This window comes from Podarcis vaucheri (assembly GCF_965113315.1).
Source record: "Podarcis vaucheri genome assembly, chromosome: W".
NCBI lineage: Eukaryota > Metazoa > Chordata > Lepidosauria > Squamata > Lacertidae > Podarcis > Podarcis vaucheri.
In genome coordinates, this window is record NC_138757.1 from 18100149 (window position 1) to 18125450 (window position 25302).

Below are 25302 nucleotides of genomic sequence, written 5' to 3' on the forward strand. Positions count from 1 at the left end.
GGGTTGGGGAGAAGAGGAGGCAGTCTCATATCTCATTTCGATGGGAATTTACAGCAGTACCCCAACTTCCGAGCAGATGTGCAGTGTGCGCTACAACTGCTGGACAGAGACTTTAGAGATGAGCAAGAGAAAGTGGGGTTTATCTTATCCCATTTGCATGGAGACGCCAAAGCGTGGCTGCGTAATCTGTGGAGAGATAAGGATCCGGCGCTCCAAAACGCGGATGCCTTCATTAAAGCGATGGATGTGTGCTTTTTATCAAGTATAGACGTTGATATCGCCAGAAAAGAGATACATGGGCTGAAGCAAGGGAGGGCCAGTGTACGGCAGTATCATTCCCGCTTTTTTGCACTGGTCAGTGCCCTGGAATGGGACAGAGATTCAGCTCTGGTCAGAGACCTTTTCTGGGAAGGATTGAATGGGGCGGTGAAAGACGAAATTGCGAGGGGGGAGAGGCCCCGGAGCACTCAGGAGATCGTTCAGAGAGCGCTGTCGATTGGGGTGCGTCTAGAAGAACGTCCATGGAGCAAGGACGAAGGGCGTGGAGGACGGGAGTTGGCGAGAGGGTTTCCCTTCTTTCCCAAGGATGCTGCGCGTGCGCAATCCATGCCTCCGCCAGGAGGGGGAGCGGAACCTATGGAGGTTGGAGGTGTCAGGGCTCAGTCAGCGAACAGAGCCCTAGCGCCGGGAGCAGTCAAACCGAAGCCTCCTAGAGGGAACCGGAAGTGCTACCTCTGTGACAGTCCTCAGCACATGGCGAAAGAGTGTCCCCAGAGGCTCCACAAGCACACTGCAGCCTCCGCAACGGTGACAGAAGCAGCTCAGCACAGGGAACCGCAGCAGGGAAACGACGGAGTCTGGCTGGAGACAGAGGCACTGGGGCCCAGCCAGACGAGTCAGTGAAACAGTCCCCAGAGATTTTGCAGCCCACAGACCCCCTCCCGCCCAAACCAGTAGTGCAGCTTACTGCATCGCTCCAACTACCCAATGGACTCACGATAGACGTGCCAATTACGATTGACTCAGGAAGCAACGCAGACTTTATAGGGCAGGAGTTTATCGAGCGGCACGATATAAAAGTACTGCCTGCCACGCTGCCCCTGCAGGTCGTCACGGTGGATGGCAGAGAACTACTAGGGGGGCAAGTGGTGAAGCAAACGCCACCAATGGTGATGCGAATTGCAAATCACAGGGAAGTCATCAGTTTTAATGTCACACAACTGTCAGACACGCCTATTGTATTAGGCATGAGTTGGCTGGACAGGCACAGTCCAACGCTGGCTTGGTACCAGCGACAGCTGATCTTCGGCTCCTCTTATTGTGCAGAACACTGCATCCTGCCCAGGCAGGAGGGGGATGAAGAGGAGTCACAGCTGCAAGTGGGCACGCTGCAAACGGTCCCCCACAAATACGCAGAATTTTTGGAGGTTTTCTGCGAGAAGGAGGCGGACAAGCTACCCCCCCCCCCCACAGACCATATGACTGCAAGATTGACCTCCTGCCAGGGGCAACGCTGCCGAAAGGGAAGCTGTATTCCATGTCTGAAGACGAACTACAGGAACTCAAAGAGTTCATAGATCATAATTTGGAGCGCGGTTTCATCCGAGAGTCCAAGGCAGTGGGGGGCAGTCCTGTATTCTTTGTAAAGAAGAAAGACACGCCCCAAAAAAGACTTGTAGTGGACTATCGCACCTTGAACGTGATGACCAAGCCCTCGGATTTCCCCATGCCCAGGATCGACGACCTCCTCGCGACGGTGCGCAAAGGACGCGTGTTCACCAAGTTGGACCTGCGAGGGGCGTACAACCCTATTCGCATGCGGGAAGGCGATGAGTGGAAGACAGCCATGTTCACGCCCCTGGGCACCTACGAATACAGAGTTATGCCGTTTGGACTGCAAAATGGCTCCCACTGTTTTCAAGCTTTCATGCATCACGTGTTAGCGGGGCTCCTCTACAAGAAGTGTGTCTGCTTCCTGGATGACATCCTGATATTTTCTGAATCGCAGCAGGTCCACAACCGGGACGTCAAGGAAGTGCTGAGAAGACTACAGGAGCATAGACTGTACGCCAAGCTGGAAAAGTGCCAGTTCGACATGACGGAGGTGGATTTCCTGGGATACAAATTGTCGGACAAGGGGCTCGCCATGGACAGCACCAAGGTTCGCGCTGTGTTGGACTGGAAGAGCCCGCGCAACCGGAAGGAGGTCCAGCGGTTTGTCGGCTTTGCGAACTTCTATCGCAAGTTTATCAAGGGGTTCGCGATGCAGACGGCGACCATTACAGACACGCTCAGCTCCAAGAAGAAGAGATTCATCTGGACGGAGCAGGCAGAGCAGTCCTTTCAGACACTCAAGCGTCTCTTCGGGTCGGAGGAGCAACTACTGCATATCAACCCCAGCAGACCGATGCGGGTTGAAACGGACGCTTCAGACAGAGCCGTGGGAGCCGTCCTGTTGCAGCAAGACCCGCAGGGGGCTTGGAGGCCGGGAGCTTTCTACTCCAGGAAGCTCAGCAAGTCGGAACAGAACTACACCATCTGGGACAGGGAGTTGCTTGCCATTCATGCAGCATTCAAGGCGTGGAGGCACTTCCTGATCGGAGCCAAGCACACAGTGCAGGTCCGCACGGACCATAAGAATCTGGAGTACTGGCGCACGGCGAGGTTCCTCAACCAGAGGCACATACGTTGGGCGGAGTTCTTTGCGGACTTCGACTTCCGGATAGAGTATGTCCCAGGCGACACCAACGTCATGGCGGATGCGCTGTCCCGAAAACCGCAATACCTCAAGGAGGCGACGCCAGCGGCGGCCAAGCACATCTTTGCACCGACAGCGTGGGCGTGCGCTTCGGCGACCGTTGACCTGGATGCTGTACGGCACGCGTTGCAGGACGACTCCTTCGCGCAAGCAAAGATGGCAGAGGTGCACAGGGGCACGGCGAAGAGCGACGAGTTCCAAGTGCGCGACGGCTTGCTCATCCGTAAAGGGGCCATCTACGTGCCGGGAGACGAACTTCGCGCTAAGGTACTGCAGCAGTTGCACGACGCGCCCACAGCCGGGCACTTTGGCACAGAGAAGACGGTGGAATTAGTCGCTAGAGACTTCTGGTGGCCCAGAATGCGAGGGGAAGTCGCGGATTACGTTGCGAGGTGCGACACCTGCCAGAGGGCTAAGACGGTGCACAAACCGCCGGCGGGACTGCTGGAACCGCTGCAAACCCCTTTCGAACCATGGGAGAGGGTGGCCCTGGACTTTGTCACGGATCTACCCAGCTCGAGGGGCAAGACAGCAGTGCTAGTGGTAGTGGACTTGTTCACCAAGATGGCACATTTCATTCTGTGTGCGAAAGTGGCCACGGCGGAACAGACCGCCAAACTGTTCATAGATCACGTGTTCAAAGTGCACGGTCTGCCGCGGTCTATACTGTCCGACCGGGGGCGGCAATTCATCTCGAACTTCTGGCAGAAGCTGATGGGTTTCCTGAACGTCAAGATCAACCTAGCGTCGGCGAGACACCCGCAGACCAACGGACAAGCGGAGCGGGTCAATGCCATCATGCAGCAGTACCTGAGATGTTACGCAAATCAACAGCCTGCAACGTGGGTGGATTACCTGCCGCTCGCCGAGTTCGCCTACAACAACACGAAGCAGGTTTCCACAGGGGTGACTCCGTTCTTCGCCAACAATGGAAGGCACCCCAGGACCTTCCCGGGACTGGAAAGAATGGGGGAAGGGGAGCCGCAGACAGCGGACGCTTTCGCGTCAGAGTTGCAGGAGGTCCACGACCAGCTTCGGAGGCAGCTGGAGCTAGCTAAGCACGCATACAAGGTGCAAGCTGACAGACACAGGAGGGTTGGCGAAAACATACAAGTGGGAGACTGGGTCTTGTTAGCAGCCCACGCAGTGCCGGCCAGATCGTTAGCTAAGAAGAAGCTAGGGCATAAGCAGCTAGGGCCCTACCTAGTCGAGGCACAGGTCAATCCGGTGGCTTTCCGGCTGACACTTCCGGAAGGATCCAGGATGCATCCGGTGTTCCACAGATCGGTGCTCACTCCCTACAAGGCACCTCACAGATTTCAGGAGCCAGGAACGGCACCGAGTCCGCTCCGGGAAAGGACTGCGCAAGGGGGGTTGCTGCAGGAGGAGCCCATCAACGAGGTCATAGAGATTTTAGACTCTAGATGGGGGGAAGAGGGGGTAGAATACCTTCTCGCCAGAGAGGGCACCCCGGCCAGTGCCAACTGCTGGGTGCATGGCTACGCTTTGGAGGACCCTCTGCTCAAAGACGAATTTCATGCCCTCTTCCCACACAGCCCCATGCCAGCCAACTTTTTCGACGACTGGCTTTTCACACCCACGCTTTCATCCAGCACGTTCCAGGGGTTTGACTCGGACGTGGAACCTACACTGGGCACACGCTCCCCGGAAGAGTCACCCTCGGGATCGGCCTCGGAACCCTCGTATTGGTGGGACGATCGACCAGAGGAACAGTGGCGCAGGAAGTGGCTGAAGGGTCCAGGGCGAGCGACGGACCCAGGAGAGACCGAGGGAGAGACTGACTTGGACGTGTTCGGGGAGGATTTTGGGTTCGAGCACGGCGGCACAGAGATGGAAGCAGAGGTGATCAACGTCGACGAGCGCAAGGAGGAAGAGCCAGACTTATCCAGTTGGATGCACGCCACGGGAGACGAACTGTATCCGGCACTCACCCCCATGACGATGGAGCACCCAGCACCCACACCTGAAGGAGGGGAGGGGGGAAGGGGGGGCTTCGAGGGGGGATGGATGTCAGGGGTTCAGGAGCTGAGGCACAGGAAAGGGAGGAAACAGAGAGCGAAGGGGAGGAATACGAAGGAAACATGAGCGATGACGGCGGCCCGAGATCTCCGAGTCTTTCCAGTGAATCGGAAGATTCACAGAAAGGAGCGTCAGTGGTCAGAGCAAGGGGGGCACCTAGGGGGACACCCCAGGAAGAAGGGACCAGAGGGGACTCAGAGAGCAGCAGTTGGAAATCGGGGCCAGCTTCCCCACCAGAGCGCAGTAGGGAGGAAGGGTCCCAGGTATTGGGATCCGGCGACTCGCCACAGGCGGGAGGGCTTGAGTCAGGATTGGCCACACCTCCGTCGGGGAGTGAGGAAACGGTCAAGAGGAAGGTGAAAAGTTGGGCGCGCGCGCCAAGTTCAAATGCGCAGGAAGGCGGCACAGTAAGCAGCCCGGAAAGGGAGCCAGGTCCTAAAGCCCGCCGCAAAGAGGGAGAAGGGTCCGGGGGGTCGGCGTCGGAAGAGTCCAGGAAGGAAGAGACCACGGGGGGCAGAGGGACCCAGAGAAGGAAGGAAAGGCGGAAGAGGTGGAGTAAGGCTAGAGTATTAAGTTGGTGTACAGGAGGCGGGGACTCAGACGGAGCTTCGCCGGTCTAACTTCTAAGACGTAGAGCTGCACGCTGCAGCTTGGAAATGGAAACTGTAACTCAATAAAGACTTTTATAAAGTGGACGCTGGCTAGCGTGATCCTCTGTGAGCTGGGATCTGGAAGCAGCTCTGACAGTAAGCTCCGTCCCCAGTTTTGGCACCAAAAGCCTCGCAGCGTGAGCAGGCGCAGCGAGGGGTGAAGATTGGTGTCTCTTCGCGAGCTCACAAAAGTCAGAAGAGATGACTACCGAACAGCAGATTACAGCCCTGCAAAATGCAGTGACACAACTAAACGCAGAGATACTCGCATCCAGGAAGAGGGAGGAGGACGCAGCTGCCGCCTACAAGGATCTCCAGATCAGGTTGGAAGTGCTTACAAGGCAGGGGCAACCGGGACCCAAATCGGAGGGAATTGGGTTGGGGAGAAGAGGAGGCAGTCTCATATCTCATTTCGATGGGAATTTACAGCAGTACCCCAACTTCCGAGCAGATGTGCAGTGTGCGCTACAACTGCTGGACAGAGACTTTAGAGATGAGCAAGAGAAAGTGGGGTTTATCTTATCCCATTTGCATGGAGACGCCAAAGCGTGGCTGCGTAATCTGTGGAGAGATAAGGATCCGGCGCTCCAAAACGCGGATGCCTTCATTAAAGCGATGGATGTGTGCTTTTTATCAAGTATAGACGTTGATATCGCCAGAAAAGAGATACATGGGCTGAAGCAAGGGAGGGCCAGTGTACGGCAGTATCATTCCCGCTTTTTTGCACTGGTCAGTGCCCTGGAATGGGACAGAGATTCAGCTCTGGTCAGAGACCTTTTCTGGGAAGGATTGAATGGGGCGGTGAAAGACGAAATTGCGAGGGGGGAGAGGCCCCGGAGCACTCAGGAGATCGTTCAGAGAGCGCTGTCGATTGGGGTGCGTCTAGAAGAACGTCCATGGAGCAAGGACGAAGGGGGTGGAGGACGGGAGTTGGCGAGAGGGTTTCCCTTCTTTCCCAAGGATGCTGCGCGTGCGCAATCCATGCCTCCGCCAGGAGGGGGAGCGGAACCTATGGAGGTTGGAGGTGTCAGGGCTCAGTCAGCGAACAGAGCCCTAGCGCCGGGAGCAGTCAAACCGAAGCCTCCTAGAGGGAACCGGAAGTGCTACCTCTGTGACAGTCCTCAGCACATGGCGAAAGAGTGTCCCCAGAGGCTCCACAAGCACACTGCAGCCTCCGCAACGGTGACAGAAGCAGCTCAGCACAGGGAACCGCAGCAGGGAAACGACGGAGTCTGGCTGGAGACAGAGGCACTGGGGCCCAGCCAGACGAGTCAGTGAAACAGTCCCCAGAGATTTTGCAGCCCACAGACCCCCTCCCGCCCAAACCAGTAGTGCAGCTTACCGCATCGCTCCAACTACCCAATGGACTCACGATAGACGTGCCAATTACGATTGACTCAGGAAGCAACGCAGACTTTATAGGGCAGGAGTTTATCGAGCGGCACGATATAAAAGTACTGCCTGCCACGCTGCCCCTGCAGGTCGTCACGGTGGATGGCAGAGAACTACTAGGGGGGCAAGTGGTGAAGCAAACGCCACCAATGGTGATGCGAATTGCAAATCACAGGGAAGTCATCAGTTTTAATGTCACACAACTGTCAGACACGCCTATTGTATTAGGCATGAGTTGGCTGGACAGGCACAGTCCAACGCTGGCTTGGTACCAGCGACAGCTGATCTTCGGCTCCTCTTATTGTGCAGAACACTGCATCCTGCCCAGGCAGGAGGGGGATGAAGAGGAGTCACAGCTGCAAGTGGGCACGCTGCAAACGGTCCCCCACAAATACGCAGAATTTTTGGAGGTTTTCTGCGAGAAGGAGGCGGACAAGCTACCCCCCCCCCCACAGACCATATGACTGCAAGATTGACCTCCTGCCAGGGGCAACGCTGCCGAAAGGGAAGCTGTATTCCATGTCTGAAGACGAACTACAGGAACTCAAAGAGTTCATAGATCATAATTTGGAGCGCGGTTTCATCCGAGAGTCCAAGGCAGTGGGGGGCAGTCCTGTATTCTTTGTAAAGAAGAAAGACACGCCCCAAAAAAGACTTGTAGTGGACTATCGCACCTTGAACGTGATGACCAAGCCCTCGGATTTCCCCATGCCCAGGATCGACGACCTCCTCGCGACGGTGCGCAAAGGACGCGTGTTCACCAAGTTGGACCTGCGAGGGGCGTACAACCCTATTCGCATGCGGGAAGGCGATGAGTGGAAGACAGCCATGTTCACGCCCCTGGGCACCTACGAATACAGAGTTATGCCGTTTGGACTGCAAAATGGCTCCCACTGTTTTCAAGCTTTCATGCATCACGTGTTAGCGGGGCTCCTCTACAAGAAGTGTGTCTGCTTCCTGGATGACATCCTGATATTTTCTGAATCGCAGCAGGTCCACAACCGGGACGTCAAGGAAGTGCTGAGAAGACTACAGGAGCATAGACTGTACGCCAAGCTGGAAAAGTGCCAGTTCGACATGACGGAGGTGGATTTCCTGGGATACAAATTGTCGGACAAGGGGCTCGCCATGGACAGCACCAAGGTTCGCGCTGTGTTGGACTGGAAGAGCCCGCGCAACCGGAAGGAGGTCCAGCGGTTTGTCGGCTTTGCGAACTTCTATCGCAAGTTTATCAAGGGGTTCGCGATGCAGACGGCGACCATTACAGACACGCTCAGCTCCAAGAAGAAGAGATTCATCTGGACGGAGCAGGCAGAGCAGTCCTTTCAGACACTCAAGCGTCTCTTCGGGTCGGAGGAGCAACTACTGCATATCAACCCCAGCAGACCGATGCGGGTTGAAACGGACGCTTCAGACAGAGCCGTGGGAGCCGTCCTGTTGCAGCAAGACCCGCAGGGGGCTTGGAGGCCGGGAGCTTTCTACTCCAGGAAGCTCAGCAAGTCGGAACAGAACTACACCATCTGGGACAGGGAGTTGCTTGCCATTCATGCAGCATTCAAGGCGTGGAGGCACTTCCTGATCGGAGCCAAGCACACAGTGCAGGTCCGCACGGACCATAAGAATCTGGAGTACTGGCGCACGGCGAGGTTCCTCAACCAGAGGCACATACGTTGGGCGGAGTTCTTTGCGGACTTCGACTTCCGGATAGAGTATGTCCCAGGCGACACCAACGTCATGGCGGATGCGCTGTCCCGAAAACCGCAATACCTCAAGGAGGCGACGCCAGCGGCGGCCAAGCACATCTTTGCACCGACAGCGTGGGCGTGCGCTTCGGCGACCGTTGACCTGGATGCTGTACGGCACGCGTTGCAGGACGACTCCTTCGCGCAAGCAAAGATGGCAGAGGTGCACAGGGGCACGGCGAAGAGCGACGAGTTCCAAGTGCGCGACGGCTTGCTCATCCGTAAAGGGGCCATCTACGTGCCGGGAGACGAACTTCGCGCTAAGGTACTGCAGCAGTTGCACGACGCGCCCACAGCCGGGCACTTTGGCACAGAGAAGACGGTGGAATTAGTCGCTAGAGACTTCTGGTGGCCCAGAATGCGAGGGGAAGTCGCGGATTACGTTGCGAGGTGCGACACCTGCCAGAGGGCTAAGACGGTGCACAAACCGCCGGCGGGACTGCTGGAACCGCTGCAAACCCCTTTCGAACCATGGGAGAGGGTGGCCCTGGACTTTGTCACGGATCTACCCAGCTCGAGGGGCAAGACAGCAGTGCTAGTGGTAGTGGACTTGTTCACCAAGATGGCACATTTCATTCTGTGTGCGAAAGTGGCCACGGCGGAACAGACCGCCAAACTGTTCATAGATCACGTGTTCAAAGTGCACGGTCTGCCGCGGTCTATACTGTCCGACCGGGGGCGGCAATTCATCTCGAACTTCTGGCAGAAGCTGATGGGTTTCCTGAACGTCAAGATCAACCTAGCGTCGGCGAGACACCCGCAGACCAACGGACAAGCGGAGCGGGTCAATGCCATCATGCAGCAGTACCTGAGATGTTACGCAAATCAACAGCCTGCAACGTGGGTGGATTACCTGCCGCTCGCCGAGTTCGCCTACAACAACACGAAGCAGGTTTCCACAGGGGTGACTCCGTTCTTCGCCAACAATGGAAGGCACCCCAGGACCTTCCCGGGACTGGAAAGAATGGGGGAAGGGGAGCCGCAGACAGCGGACGCTTTCGCGTCAGAGTTGCAGGAGGTCCACGACCAGCTTCGGAGGCAGCTGGAGCTAGCTAAGCACGCATACAAGGTGCAAGCTGACAGACACAGGAGGGTTGGCGAAAACATACAAGTGGGAGACTGGGTCTTGTTAGCAGCCCACGCAGTGCCGGCCAGATCGTTAGCTAAGAAGAAGCTAGGGCATAAGCAGCTAGGGCCCTACCTAGTCGAGGCACAGGTCAATCCGGTGGCTTTCCGGCTGACACTTCCGGAAGGATCCAGGATGCATCCGGTGTTCCACAGATCGGTGCTCACTCCCTACAAGGCACCTCACAGATTTCAGGAGCCAGGAACGGCACCGAGTCCGCTCCGGGAAAGGACTGCGCAAGGGGGGTTGCTGCAGGAGGAGCCCATCAACGAGGTCATAGAGATTTTAGACTCTAGATGGGGGGAAGAGGGGGTAGAATACCTTCTCGCCAGAGAGGGCACCCCGGCCAGTGCCAACTGCTGGGTGCATGGCTACGCTTTGGAGGACCCTCTGCTCAAAGACGAATTTCATGCCCTCTTCCCACACAGCCCCATGCCAGCCAACTTTTTCGACGACTGGCTTTTCACACCCACGCTTTCATCCAGCACGTTCCAGGGGTTTGACTCGGACGTGGAACCTACACTGGGCACACGCTCCCCGGAAGAGTCACCCTCGGGATCGGCCTCGGAACCCTCGTATTGGTGGGACGATCGACCAGAGGAACAGTGGCGCAGGAAGTGGCTGAAGGGTCCAGGGCGAGCGACGGACCCAGGAGAGACCGAGGGAGAGACTGACTTGGACGTGTTCGGGGAGGATTTTGGGTTCGAGCACGGCGGCACAGAGATGGAAGCAGAGGTGATCAACGTCGACGAGCGCAAGGAGGAAGAGCCAGACTTATCCAGTTGGATGCACGCCACGGGAGACGAACTGTATCCGGCACTCACCCCCATGACGATGGAGCACCCAGCACCCACACCTGAAGGAGGGGAGGGGGGAAGGGGGGGCTTCGAGGGGGGATGGATGTCGGGTTCAGGAGCTGAGGCACAGGAAAGGGAGGAAACAGAGAGCGAAGGGGAGGAATACGAAGGAAACATGAGCGATGACGGCGGCCCGAGATCTCCGAGTCTTTCCAGTGAATCGGAAGATTCACAGAAAGGAGCGTCAGTGGTCAGAGCAAGGGGGGCACCTAGGGGGACACCCCAGGAAGAAGGGACCAGAGGGGACTCAGAGAGCAGCAGTTGGAAATCGGGGCCAGCTTCCCCACCAGAGCGCAGTAGGGAGGAAGGGTCCCAGGTATTGGGATCCGGCGACTCGCCACAGGCGGGAGGGCTTGAGTCAGGATTGGCCACACCTCCGTCGGGGAGTGAGGAAACGGTCAAGAGGAAGGTGAAAAGTTGGGCGCGCGCGCCAAGTTCAAATGCGCAGGAAGGCGGCACAGTAAGCAGCCCGGAAAGGGAGCCAGGTCCTAAAGCCCGCCGCAAAGAGGGAGAAGGGTCCGGGGGGTCGGCGTCGGAAGAGTCCAGGAAGGAAGAGACCACGGGGGGCAGAGGGACCCAGAGAAGGAAGGAAAGGCGGAAGAGGTGGAGTAAGGCTAGAGTATTAAGTTGGTGTACAGGAGGCGGGGACTCAGACGGAGCTTCACCGGTCTAACTTCTAAGACGTAGAGCTGCACGCTGCAGCTTGGAAATGGAAACTGTAACTCAATAAAGACTTTTATAAAGTGGACGCTGGCTAGCGTGATCCTCTGTGAGCTGGGATCTGGAAGCAGCTCTGACAGATACCCTTTGTCCAAACTGGGTTTCCTGCTGCTGGTGTAGTTAATAATGATCAGGGCGACGCTGGTCTAACCATACTTTTGGTCAGTCAGCCTAGGAAATACTGAACTAAGCTTAGGGGTCTAGTGACACGTGCATTATATAAATAAATTCTTAAATTACACAATTCGGAGCAGCTTCTAGCGCGTACACATTTCCACCAGCGTGGACAATACTGAGCTATTAGTTTGCAGATAATTAGAAGGTTTCTTAGGTGGCTTTCATATTGCGGAATGGCTTCTGGGGGTAATCAGCAGGCAACCTCCACTGGTAATCAGCTGGGACCATGCCCTGTGATCCTCAAGCCTTTGCTCAATTCTTCATGGCTTTTGAAACGTTTTATAGGCAGTATAGGCCGAGGGCTCTGGCACTTCCAGCGCCGGAATCTTCACAGAAGGTTATACCCGATACTCCCCTTATCAGTCAAGAGCAACAGGGCACATCAGCCGCTGCGTCGGTCAGCGGTCAGATAGAAACCACGGCAATCGGGCGCCCCAACACTTGCGCCCAATCAGCCATTGCTAAGAAACCAACCTCAGGCGCCAGTAAAGGTAAGGCACCCACAAAGAGTGCCACTAAGGGAAAGGCGCCTGCAAAGGGGGCCAGCAGTAATCCCATGTCACAGGGTGTAGGTACCCCCAGTGTTTTTCAGGAACAGCAGCCCCAGCACAGTTCAACGGAGGGTAGCTCGGGTTCCGACTCTGATACGGAGCAGCTGGAACCCCAAGTCGCCCAGCCAGCGGCCAATGAGAACTCGGCCAACAGTGAGGTGCAAGGGGGCAAAAGAAAATCCAAGAAGAAGCATACGTCGGCTAAGAAGAAAAGAAGTAAGCAGTCGGAGACAGAGGATGAGTCAGGTACGTCCTCCTCTGATTCTGATAGCGAGGGACCTATGGATGGATACTGGGGTTTTGGGAAAGATAATCATGGGATCCCACTTTGGGCACATGAGAGAAGAGCTAATTCGCACCGTATGACGTTCAATGGAACATTGGAATGGAAGGATGGGGCATTGGTGGAAGATGTAAAGATTTCCACCAATCAGTCTACTGATTTTATATTAGGGAACCATTTGTCCCAGAGGAAGAGGAATAAGATCCTCAATGGCAACTATGTAGATATGTTTACCCTTCTTCCTCCTACCAAGCTAACTGGGAAAGGGGAAAAGAAGTGCTCTTTCAGTAAACGGAAGTATAGGACACCTAGGGCCAAACGCACCTTTGAGAACTGGTTGGATGGGTACCAGGTCTTCACGGGAGTAATTTGCGCAGCTTACCCCAAACGTTCAATTGATCTGGTTGTTTATTTGGCTCACGTGAGGCGGGCTCACACGCTGGCGGGTGAGACCGCGGCACTAACCTATGATGAGAATTTTCGTAGAAAAGCTTCTCTCCTGCCCTCCACCCGGTGGGACCTAAGGGATCCTAATTACTGGGGCGAGGACGTTGGCCCTTACATCGAAAAGAAGAACCAGGAATCGGCCAAGTTGGGTAAGACAGAGGCAAAACGGTGCCACCAGTGCTGGGAGTACAACAGGGGTGTGTGTTTGCGACCTTCCTGTAAGTATCTTCACGAATGTGAGCGGTGCCTGGGAAACCACCCCGCCTCTGCGTGCTTTAAGAATAAGCAACAGCCCTTTCGGGGGGCAGGGGGTACTTCAACAACAATGCTAGACGTGCCCCCGGATCCTCTCACTAGGGACACAGTAACCGCCAGTAACTTGTATCTTGGGCTTGCCTTCACCCCATCCGCCTACAGCCCCTCAAAACCCTCCTAGACCAATACCCTGATAGAAAAGCCGCTAAATACCTTTGGGATGGGTTCTCCATGGGGTTTAGAATCCCCGTGGCATTTCCCCCCAACACCGGGGACCTCCAAAATCAAAAGTCCATACGGGAAAGGCCTGAGATAGTTAGGGAAAAGTTACAGAAGGAAATTATGGCAGGTAGGGTTGCAGGTCCCTTTTCCGAGCCCCCCCTAGAGGGGCTTCACTTATCCCCTCTGGGCATCGTACCGAAAAAGGCTCCGGGGGAGTTTCGCATGATCCACAACCTCTCTTATCCAAGAGGAGGCTCTGTCAATGATGCGATACCTCAGGAACTGTGTACAGTGAAATACGCCTCTTTTGACCAGGCAGTTAAAATGATTCGCAGATGCGGGCAAGGAGCACTTCTAGCAAAATGCGACATTACGTCCACATTCCGCCTCCTGCCTGTGCATCCATCAGATTTCCATTGGTTGGGGTTTACATTTGAGGGGGCGTATTTCATTGACAAAGCAATGCCTATGGGCTGCTCCGTTGCATGCTCGGCATTCGAGTCTTTTAGTACATTTCCCGATTGGGCCCTGCGCTTCAGGACAGGGTCGGTGGGCGGCACGCATTACCTGGACGACTTTATTCTGGTCGCAGATAATAGCGATGCTCTGCCCTCTTGGAGGCATTCACAACACTAGCGGGGGAGCTCGGAGTACCACTGGCTGCTGACAAAACGGAGGGCCCAGCCACATCGCTGGTTTATCTGGGCATTGAGTTAGACACCATGGCCCAAACTTCCAGGCTACCCGAAGAAAAACTGGTCGTCCTTAAGGCAGCTCCGGCCCCTGAAGAAGGTTACCCTTAGGCAAATTCAATCTCTGTTAGGTCACCTAAATTTCGCTTGTAGGGTTGTGGCGCCAGGCCGGCCCTTTTGTGGCCGCCTGGCCAGATTGTCAGTGGGCCTTAGGGCGCCCCAACATAGGGTGCGCTTCTCCAAAGAAGTTAAGTCTGATCTGGGAGTCTGGCTACAATTCCTCAACAGGTATAATGGCATATCCTTATGGCAAGATACCATGGCACTCAATGCTGACTTGCAAGTCCAATCAGACGCGGCGGGTTCCCTGGGATTTGGCGTTTATTTCAGGGGACAGTGGTGTACTCAAAGGTGGCCTGCAGACTGGCAGGGCAAGCCCACTACTCAGGACCTTACATTCTTAGAATTTTTCCCTATTGTAGTGGCAGTACATTTATGGGCAGGACATTTCCGCAATCATAGGGTTTGTTTCAACACAGATAATCAGTCAGTAGTAGCAGCAGTGCTTTCTAGACAGTCTGCGCGTTCCACCAGAGTGGGAAACCTGTTACGGTCCTTTGTCCTCTTGTGCCTTAAGCAGAATATATATTTTTCAGCCAAATTTGTGCCTGGCGTTAATAATGACATCGTGGATGCTCTGTCTCGTTTTCAGATGGAGCGTTTCCTCTCATTAGCGCCGGATGCACAACAATCACCACTGACTTTCCCGGAGCATCTTTGGAGCCTTGGGAGCGAGAAGTGATGTATTGGGTGCAGTTGCCCCTTCCACAATGAGATCCTGTAAGAAAGCGTGGGCCGACTTCCTAAAGTTTTGCAACAGTATACCCAACGTGAGGCAGGATTCAATTCCTTCAACGAGGGAGGTCCTCCGCTACTTAGCTCACCTGAAGAAGCTGGGCAGGGCACCAAAGACTCTCAACATTCAGTCCGCGGGGATTTCATACTTTTGTAAAGCATTGTTCGCTACCGACCCATGCACTGAATTTGTAGTGCGTAAGGCCTTAGAGGGGTGGCGCAGGCTCCATCCCCCTAGCATTGACAAGAGGAGGCCCATAACTTACAACATCCTGACCCAGATCCATAAGAGATTAAGAGCAATATGCTGGTCAAAATATGAAGCTTGCCTATTCTCAGCTGCTTATTCCATAGCCTTCTTTGGTGCCCTCCGTATAGGGGAGGTAGTATGCGATGGGGGGGCGGCCCACGGCCAGAGGGGCATTCTGCTAAGCGACCTGACCCTGTCCAGTACTGACCTAATTGTGCAAGTACGGAGGTCCAAGACGGACCAGCAGGGTAAGGGGGCCCTCCTTCGCTTGCCAGCGGCACAAGGGAGCGGACCTTGCCCGGTTAGGGATACTAGGCATTTCCTCTATCTAAGACCCAACAGCCCCAGCCCTTTCTTAATTCACGCGGACGGATCGCTCTTGGCCAGGCACCAGTTTACTCGTGTGATGCGCATGGCATTGGCAGCATGCGGGCTGCCTGCGGCAGAATTTGTGGTTCACTCCTTTCAGATTGGAGCAGCTACCACTGCTGTACACCTCGGGCTCTCAACCGAGAGGATAAAGGACATGGGGCGGTGGAAATCTAATGCGTACAAAGCTTATGTTAGAAAGAATCTATGACTAGCTGCTGGTGTCCTGACCTTGGTTTGTCTTTCCATTTCCTTTCCAGAATACATGAGGGTGCGCATTTGGTTGGTGGGCCACAGCATTGTGCATTGGGCTAAGAATCGAGCCTTGAGCTCGATTTGGGGGAAAACTTGAATTTACCTGGAAAAGTTGAGGTGGCATGGATTGCGCGAAGAGGGATGTGCTGGAACGAATTCAAGCCTGCTGTGGGCCCACCTGATGCCTTGGTTATCCAGTTGGGGGAGAATGACCTAGCATACCGAAAAGCTATAGACTTGAGATGGAACATCTTTGATGACTTTGCGGATTTGATGGCGGTTTATCCAAACATGACTATCTTGTGGTCCTCGCTGCTTGAAAGGAGGACATGGAGGGATAGCTTGAGCCCGGTTGCAATCAATATAGCAAGAAAGGTTCTGGAGCGGGCTGTGGCACGTAGAGTGGCGGCTCTGGGTGGGTGCGTCATAGGCCACCCCAGTATCCAGTACAGCAACAAAACCCTCTACAGAATTGATGGCGTGCATCTGTCAGACGCTGGTAACGACATTTGGTTGGGGGACATCATAGCAGGGATTAGGAGTTGGTTACAGGTTTGAAGGTATTGGCGGTGAGCTTTGCTCGATTGGCAGTTAGGCAGTGGCAGGGGTAATTGTTATGCAAATGAAGGGGGGAGGAAGCGCCATCACCTTCCCCCAATGAAAAGGGTAGTCTAGTAGAGGACTCCGAGGGGCGTTGCCCTGTCCGAAACCTAGGGAGGTGAGGGCCCACGGCACGCCCCCGAGCAGTGACACCCGTGGGATCCTAGTTGGCGTACTTCAACAGGACTCCCACGGCTGGTGGATAACCCTTCCCGGTCTCCATTCCGGGTAGTCGATAGGAACCAATGCCTAAGGCCAATACCTTCCAATTCCTGTAATCAATAAAGTTGTGGCCATTTACTCCCATTAACCTTAAATAATATGCCTAGTATCTTCATTTCACATGGGGGGAGGGGACTTGCCACGCAACTTCCCTGAGCTGTCAAGTTGAAAGGATACATTCAGGCATAATATTCGTAATATTTAACTTTATTTTTTTTTATAATCATATTTATTAAAATTTCCAATAATAACAGAATAAGAAAATAAGAAAGATAAAGGAAAGAAAGAAAAAGAGAAACTAATTTAGACCCTTCTTTTCATAACCTTCTTTCTTGGACTTCCTCCTTCCCCTCCCGATTGTATTCCCCTTTATCTAAGTTGGTTCCACAAGTTCTCATCCCCAATTAAACCTAATATATTTTACTCATAAACCAATTTAAATTTACACCATCTTAGCATCACTCCTCGTCTTATAATAGAACAAAATTTTCCCCTAAGATCCGCTCTCATTCCTTCCACGAGTTCCCCCTTTCTAAAAAAAAGAAAAAACAGAAACGTAAAATATCAAAGTTATAAAGAATATAAGATAAAAAATATAGAGAAATTCAAAAAGTTGGTTACAAAGCCTTTGGATTCTAAGGTTCCCCCTCCCTTCCCCGGTTTTGATTCCCCATGTCCATTTGTCTGTATGTTGTCGGCCTGGAGATCTTAAGTCCACAGCCAAATTTATCTCAGTCCATCATGCTGCTTTCTTCGGATTTGGTTGTTTTAATGATGTTTAACTTCGAAAATCCAATCTAATAGAGGCCTTTAATTTTCTTTAATCTTTTGTTGCTCCTCCCATTATTCTTTCCGTGTCGTATTCAGTCATCTACTCTTTTATTTCTTGGATTCTCAGGTTTCTGTCTTGTTCAGCTGTCAAAACATTCTTATTCCAAAATTTAACGTCTCTACAGAGGTTTGTTATTCAGGGACGCAGACTTACGTCCAGTTCCTTTCTTGCTTCAATAGAAGACTCTATTGTATTATAGTCACCTCTGTAGACAAAATAATATTTCAGTTCTGCAGCTTTCCCAGGAGATAAGACCTTTGCACATCCCAGAGTAGTTTTCCACATACGACACTTGTAATGTCCCCGTAATATTTAACTTTAAATATGTGGCCCCCCCCCCGTAATTTCTGTAACAGTGAGGGAGATTTCCCTAAGCCCAGGTATATTTGGCTCCTGGGCCTAAGGTTCCACATCTTTGGATAGACAGATTTCTGTTAGTACCTTACAGAATGATAGTTCACATCATAGAATGGCTTTTGGCCCCCCCCTACCATTTGTCAACAGTCAAAGCCTGAACACCTTTTGGCAGTGTAAAATCTACCTTGTTTGGACCGGTTTTTTGGAGCTTAGGGTTAGATCATGAACATGTGGAGATTTCAGTCAAGTGAGGAATTGTTCTGTTGGTGCTTTAAAAAAACACAAAAAACCCACCGTTAGTTCCCAGTGCCATCTGTAAGGATGAAGCAGACTGTATGTCTAAAAAAGAATAAAAGGAAAATGTGAGGTTGTTTGCAAAATGAAATAAATCTGAGGGTTGTAGCCAATCCTACTCAGATTAGGTAAATTGAAATTTATGAGCATCGTTAATTTAGGCATGTTCATTTCAGTGGGTCTGCTCTGAGTACAACTTCTTTTGATACAACCTTGGATTTATAAGGAACCTGTTAGACCCTTGACATACATTTGCTGCTGCTCAGTGCTAAGCAAAAGTTTATGAGGCTTGGATAGGAGGACATCTTTGGTGCATTTATAATAGTGCCTCCCTATTTATGTGTCATGGTAGAGGGTTGTATGGCTGTTAACAGTGGGCAACCACCTCTCTTGTTTCGTGTGCTAAGTGCGTTTTGTGTTCATTTCCTTCCAGATCAGTCTCAGCGAGGCAGCCTCTTCACCTTCTTCCTGAACAATCCTTTAATGGCATTCCTATTTGTCTCTGGATTATCAAGCATGCGCAAAGGATTGTGGGACAAGTGTCATGATTACCTTCGCAAAATCAACCGGTATATTGCACAATTGCTGACTTGAGGCGTTTCCAAAGTAAAGGAAGGATTGAACTCTGATTAATAAGAATACACACAGAGGCTTGAACCAGCAAGACTCTGGGAAGGGTGCGTATAATAAGAATTCCTGTCCACCCTCTGGCCCAGGTCGTTTTATACACAAAATAACTTTTTACATTGTGTTCGTAAGAACCAATCAGATTTCCTCTGAGCATTTCAACAAACCCCATGTGGGGACAAAGTTAAACTACAAAAACTAATTAAGCATGCATACTTCTGGGGGTAAATAAAACAGAACTACAAAGGAGTGCATTTGGCAACCCTGGAGGTCATAAGCAAGCGATATACATGATAAGAAGGATGGCCAGGAGGACAGCGATCATTATCACCTTCATGTGAAACTATTTCCAGGCCCTAAGATCAACATCCTGAGATTAACATATCAGAAAAGCTACATCAAAAAAACTGCCCGCTATCTTTCACAGCCCAGGATGCATGCCTGGCGAAGCAACTGGCAGCTGGGCTGTGTACGTGACTTGTCAAGCAGAGAGAAATGGACAGTAGAGAAAATGGCCAGAGATGCAGAGGGTTGTGGGATTTGATCAGAAATTATTGTCAATGTATCGAAACCCAGTCAACGCCATGCTTTCATAGCTGACACAATGGCTTGATGCATATTTTATAATTCCTCATAGTAATCCCTGTTAGAACTCCGCTCGGCCAAGCCGATAAGGCCTCATCTTGCTCCGAGCTGAGCCTTTGAAATCGCCTCCGACGTGTTTAATGACCTGAGCCTTTGATAAGGCCTCAAGCACATTCTATCCAGCAGGGTTCCCAGCACAGGGAAGAGACGAGAGGTTTGGCTACATTGTAAAGAGTTTTATTTCTAAACTACGCAGAACAGAAAAGACATCCTCTCTCTATGAAAGCAGAGAGCAACGGAACAAAGGAAACAGGAAACCACACTTAAAGTCACATCCCGTCTCCCTTTCCCGTGATACTGGAAGGTCTCTGGAATGTAAACAGAGTCCTGTGACTCCACGCAGCTGTTCAGTGATAAGAACAGAAACTAACAATCCCATCTGATCCCCACACTCTGGATATTTGGACTCCTACACTGACTCATTCCCGATCCATAGGTATGTACTGTAGGTATGCTTAGATCAAGGGAACCATGCAGCTGAAAATGAACAAAGATGATGAGTTTGTTATTTTTACTATAAAGGGCCGCATCTGAGGTTGTATCACATCATAGTCCTATTCAGAGTAGACAGATTGATGTTAATGAGCCTGACTAGCATTAGATGCAACTCAGAGTCTCCTTTCCACTCCAGAAATTTAAAAAATATCTTTCTGAATTCAGCTTTTCTTTAAGAGCTGCCTTCTTACTTTCTGCAGATCAGGCCTTTCTCCAGTTTTTTTGGAGATGAATTCCTTCACTTCTAAAAAGATTCATCTTTTGCTCAGCTACCATGAGGATACACAAAATCTTCCGGGTATTTATCTATTATTTATTTTATATAAAAATAATAATACTGACTGTGGATTGTATCCGACCAAGCTCTACTTGGAGTAGACCCAGTGAAATCAAAGCAGCCGTCAGGTTTTTAGCAACATTAGGTCCAGTCCTGTAGGAATGCTTTCCCTAAGGAGACTCAGCAGGCACCTTCTATTTTAACCTTTCAAAATTTGCCATAAACCTTTCTATGACACCAAGCATAGACAATTAAGAAAACATCTATGATAGCTATGCTGATTATTATATTACATTTTTACACAGCTTTTTCATATGTCTGTGTGTGTGTTAAAAAAAAAAAGGTAAAATCTAAAATCACAGATCATCAGCATAAATATATCTTGTTTGTCCCTCTCTTCCTCCCAAAGGAGCTCAGGGGTAGCAAACAACAAACAATAAAACAATAAAAACACCTTTAAAACAATTCCAGATACAAAGTGGAAAAGAACCTCTACTTAAAAGGCTTCTTGGTAGAAGCTGAAAAGAGGACCACTTAGATATTTTTCATGAGATTGCAATGATTACCTTACTGGAAAATTGAAATTCTATTTTTTCTCTCCTCCTCTTCCTCCCTTCCTATAGCAGGAAACTAGAAATTATCCAGAATCCTACCCCCAGTTGCCAAGGGACGAAACTGTGGAGAATCCACACCTCCAAAAGCATATTTTGGAGTTGGCTTCAGTGCTGGATGTTCGAAATGTGTTTCTGGACACCACGCCTGATGATTATTAAAATACACATTCTGGCTTTCTTACTGCAATGGGGTGTTTCCCAGCCACAGATTTTTGAAATGGTGCAGTTTTCTAATGTGAAGATCCACAAAAGGAATTTACTTGATTATTTTTAAACTTAATGATTATTTTTTAAAACAAATGGAATGGCTGTGGGTACGGCTGTTCCATTCTGTATGGGGTCAATTTTATAAACTAATCCCTCCTGCATCTTTTTTAAAAAATTAAAGACTTAAAGGAATCCCTTGGGTTTAAGATTTTGGTTTGTGGTGGTTGAAAACCAGCAACACATCATAAATGAGCCTAAGTATTTAGGGAAAAAATGCTATTGGTCACTTTTCGCCCTTGTATGTGGAAATCATTTATTTTTGTACGATTTTTAAAAATTTGGAAGCAAAAACAAAACACAAACAAACCAATAAGACCTCTTCTGTCCCCAAAGATTCTGGATTTGAAATGTGAAACGTGGGATCACTCATTGCAAAGCAGCAATATCAATAATAAAAAAGTCTTTCAAAACAAGATATGTATGGCCAACTCAAGAAGGAGCATCACTTTTGAAGGGATTGCAGAAAATGTAGTGTCCCCTACTCCCATAAATCCCCTTATCCAGATGTTAAAGCTATGTTGCATGTTGATTAAGAATGCAGGACTTTTATCCCATCTCAGCCTGTGAAGGAATTGTCTCCTGACATATGAATCACATCAAGAGACTGGCCCCATCTCTTTATTGGACCACCCTCCGTGCCTCTTGCAGAGCCATGACGATCCTCCTGCCCTGGGAGGAAGGTCAGAGCCAGTCAGTTTTTGGGTTCTGAAACCTCAGAAGGAGACAATCTGCCTTCCTCCGCCACACAATGAAGTATCATTCCTCAGCTTCTGCCCAGAGACTTGTATCTAGGGATGGAAAATGCCAGCCTCTCTCTGCACACGAACACATGGCAAGGAACTGCTTCAAACTACCACTGCCACACTTGGATTGTGAATAAACCCTTAACCTGTTTGTGATGTTCCCCAGATCCAAGAGAGCCACTTTTCTTACCATCCCCCCCCCCCACTCCTACCCAGTCTTTTGTGATTTGACAGCACACGTTGATGCTGTGTAGTGGGGAAAAGGCCTTGCCTCTGTGGCTGAGCTGCTCAAAATAAAACCTCGTATATAGTTGTGGTAAAGGCATTTCCCTCCCCTCACTGCCTGTGTAAAACATGAATCTTCCCTGCCAGAGCTGTGTTTAGATGAGAAGGTGTGGGGGAACATACTGACTTTACATTTGAGCCCTTAAGTATTTATTCTGTCTACAGCAGGTGCAGGGGACCTTTAGCCCACCAGGTGTTGCTGGATACAACTCCCATCAGCCTTGGCAAGCATATGGCCTATGGCCAAGGATGATGGGGGTTGTAGTCCAGCAGCAATCTAGAGGGCCAATCTACAGGAATCTGAACGCTGCTGCCAGAGGGCTTTTGCTGGGGTGTCAAGCGGAGGGGAGCAATGCAAGGGAAGCTAAACTGCCTGAAGGCAGCCTGTCTGTTTTCAGCATATGTTAGGAAGATATTAGCATATAATTATAATGGAACAGGAATGCTGCAGCAGAAGGAAAGGGTTGCTGGGAAAGGGTGCTGCTCTCAAATTGTCCTCAGCACCCAGCTTTTTAAGGCCAGTTGTGGCTCAAGAGGTCTACCCCCGCTCCTATACAACCATCTTGGAAAAGACCTCAGTGGGGGTTTTTTGCCCACCAAGGAATATGTTCATCTTTGAGTACAGCAACAGGCTTTGAAAGACTTAGAATGTAAAGAACACATTCCGTTTCATTTGAAAATGGATAGGAAGTCCTGGCAAAATTACACAGCATAGGTTTGTGTGTTAAGTGTCTTCCAGATGGTCCTGGAAGGGCTGCTGATAAAGACTCCTTTGGTGGTCATCTTGCAAATGGGGGCGTGTTGTGGGGAGTTGTTGGCCAGTACATTCAGGATTAACCCACCAAACACAGTGAGCACACATTTCAGGCTTTACTTTTTTAAGCTTATTGAGCGTTTTCTGTAATTCTGCAGTTGTGGGGTATCTTTGAGATGTCAAATAGGAAAAACAATAGTTTTGTTGTTGCAGCTTGGGTTTCATGGAGGCCAAGGAGAGAACAATGGAGTAAGTGTTTCTTTTTCTTCTTTTTCTTCCTGAATCTATTTTGTCCGCATAAAATATTGCTTGCTTCGTATCTGTTCCAGCAGGATGCCATGTACTCTGCTGCCCAAAGTATGATGCAATAGCCAACAAGCTGGGCACAGCAGCAGAACTGAGATGCATTCCAGACTCTGAGAAGGCAATGCTTGGGAGGTGTAGTGAGAGGTGCCTTAGGTCGGGCAAAAAAGTGCATTGGTTCATAGGCAAGTAGATACAGAGTTTTTGCAGAGATGTTGTTCTCTTCCCTGCTCCCCAGTGAACTTGCTTCTAAAATGCCTACACTTTTGACAAGCAATTGGAAAGAACAGTTTAATTGCCAAGTTGTTTGCATCAAGTTAGGTTTGGTAAATGGCACTGCTGCATTTTTTTCCTGGGGTGCTCCCATTTTCCTGATTTTTAAAAAGTAAAATAACAACAGTCTGCTGGCCTGTGGAGGGGTGCTTCTTGTAAATTTTGTGTGTGTGTGTGTGTGTGTGTGTGTGTGTGTGTGTGTGTGTGTGTGTGATAACTTGAGAACCATGTGAATACGGGTGTCAGGGGTTCAGGAGCAGAGGCAAGGGCAAGGGAGGAAACAGAGAGCGAGGGGGAGGAGGCAGAAGAAAGGATGAGTGATGATGACGACCCGAGATCTCCGAGTCTTTCCAGTGAATCAGAAGATTCACAGAAAGGAGCACCAGTGGCCAGGGCAAGGGGGGAGCCTAGGGGGACACCCCAGGAGGAAAGGGCCAGAGGGGGCTCAGAGGGGAGCAGTTGGAAATCGGGACCAGCGTCACCAACAGAGAGCAGGGGAGAGGAAGGGCGTCAGGTATCAAGCGCTGGCAGCTCACAACAGGAGGGAGGGCACGAGTCAGGAGTGGCCACACCTCCATCGGGGAGCGAAGAAATGGTCAGACGGAAAGTGGAAGGTTGGGCGCGCGCGCCAAGTTCAAATGCACAGGAAGGTGGCGCAGTAAGCAGCCCGGAAAGGGAGCCAGGTCCTAAAGCCCGGCGCAAGGAGACAGGAGGGTCCGGGGGGTCGGCGTCAGAAGAATCCAGGAAGGAAGAGACCCTGGGGGGCAGAGGGACCCAGAGAAGAACAGTCAGGCGGAAAAGGTGGAGTAAGGCTAGGATATTAAGTTGGTGTACAAGGGGCGGAGACTCAGACGGAGCTTCGCCGGTCTAACCCATAAGACGTAGAGTTGCACGCAGCAGCTTGAGAATGGAAACTGTAACTCAATAAAGACTCTTACTAAATGATTGCTGGCTAGCGTGATCCTCTGTGAGCTAGGATCTGGAAGCAGCTCTGACAGTAAGCTCCGTCTCCAATTGTAGGCATCTACGGCCTCGCGGAGAGGAGAGAAGGAGGGTGCCTGTGACTCAGCTCACAAACGGCAGACAATATGACAGCCGAACAGCAGATAGGAGAACTCAGAGAAGCAGTGACACGTCTGAATGCTGAGATACTTGCATCCAGGAAGAGAGAGGAGGACGCAGCTGCCGCCTACAGGGATCTCCAGGTCAGGTTGGAAGTGCTTACGAAGCAAGGGCAACTGACACCCAAACCGGAGGGGATTGGATTGGGGAGAAGAACAGGCGGTCTAGTCTCTCACTTTGATGGGAATTTACAAATGTACCCCAACTTTAAAGCAGATGTACAGTGTGCACTGCAACTGCTGAACAAAGACTTTAGAGATGAGCAAGAGAAGGTGGGATTTATCATGTCCCATTTGCATGGAGATGCTAAAGCATGGCTGCGCAATTTGTGGAGGGATAAGGATCCAGCGCTCCAAACCGCGGATGCCTTTATTAAAGCGATGGATGGCTGCTTTTTATCTAGCATAGACGTGGATCTTGCTCGGAAGGAGGTGCATGGGCTGAAGCAAGGGAGGGCCAGCGTAAGACAGTACCATGCCCGCTTTTTTGCATTAGTCAGTGCCTTGGAATGGGACAGAGATTCAGCTCCAGTCAGAGATCTATTTTGGGAAGGCTTGAACAGTGCGGTTAAAGACGAAATTGCAAGGGGGGAGAGACCCCGGACCACGCAGGAGGTCGTTCAGAGGGCGCTGGCGGTGGGAGTGCGGCTGGAGGAACGTCCATGGAGCAGGGACGAAGGACGTGGAGGGCGCGAATCAGCGAGAGGGTTCTCCTTCGTTCCCAGGGAAGCTGTGCGTGCGCAATCCACGCCTCCGCCAGGAGGGGGAGCGGAACCGATGGAGGTTGGCGGTGCCAGGGCTCAGTCAGCAACCAGAGCCACAGCACCGGGAGCAGTCAAAGCGAAGCCTCCTAGAGGGAACAGGAAGTGTTACATCTGCGAAAGTCCGCAGCACCTGGCGAAAGAGTGTCCCCAGAGGCTCCACAAGCACACTGCAGCCTCAGCAATGGTAA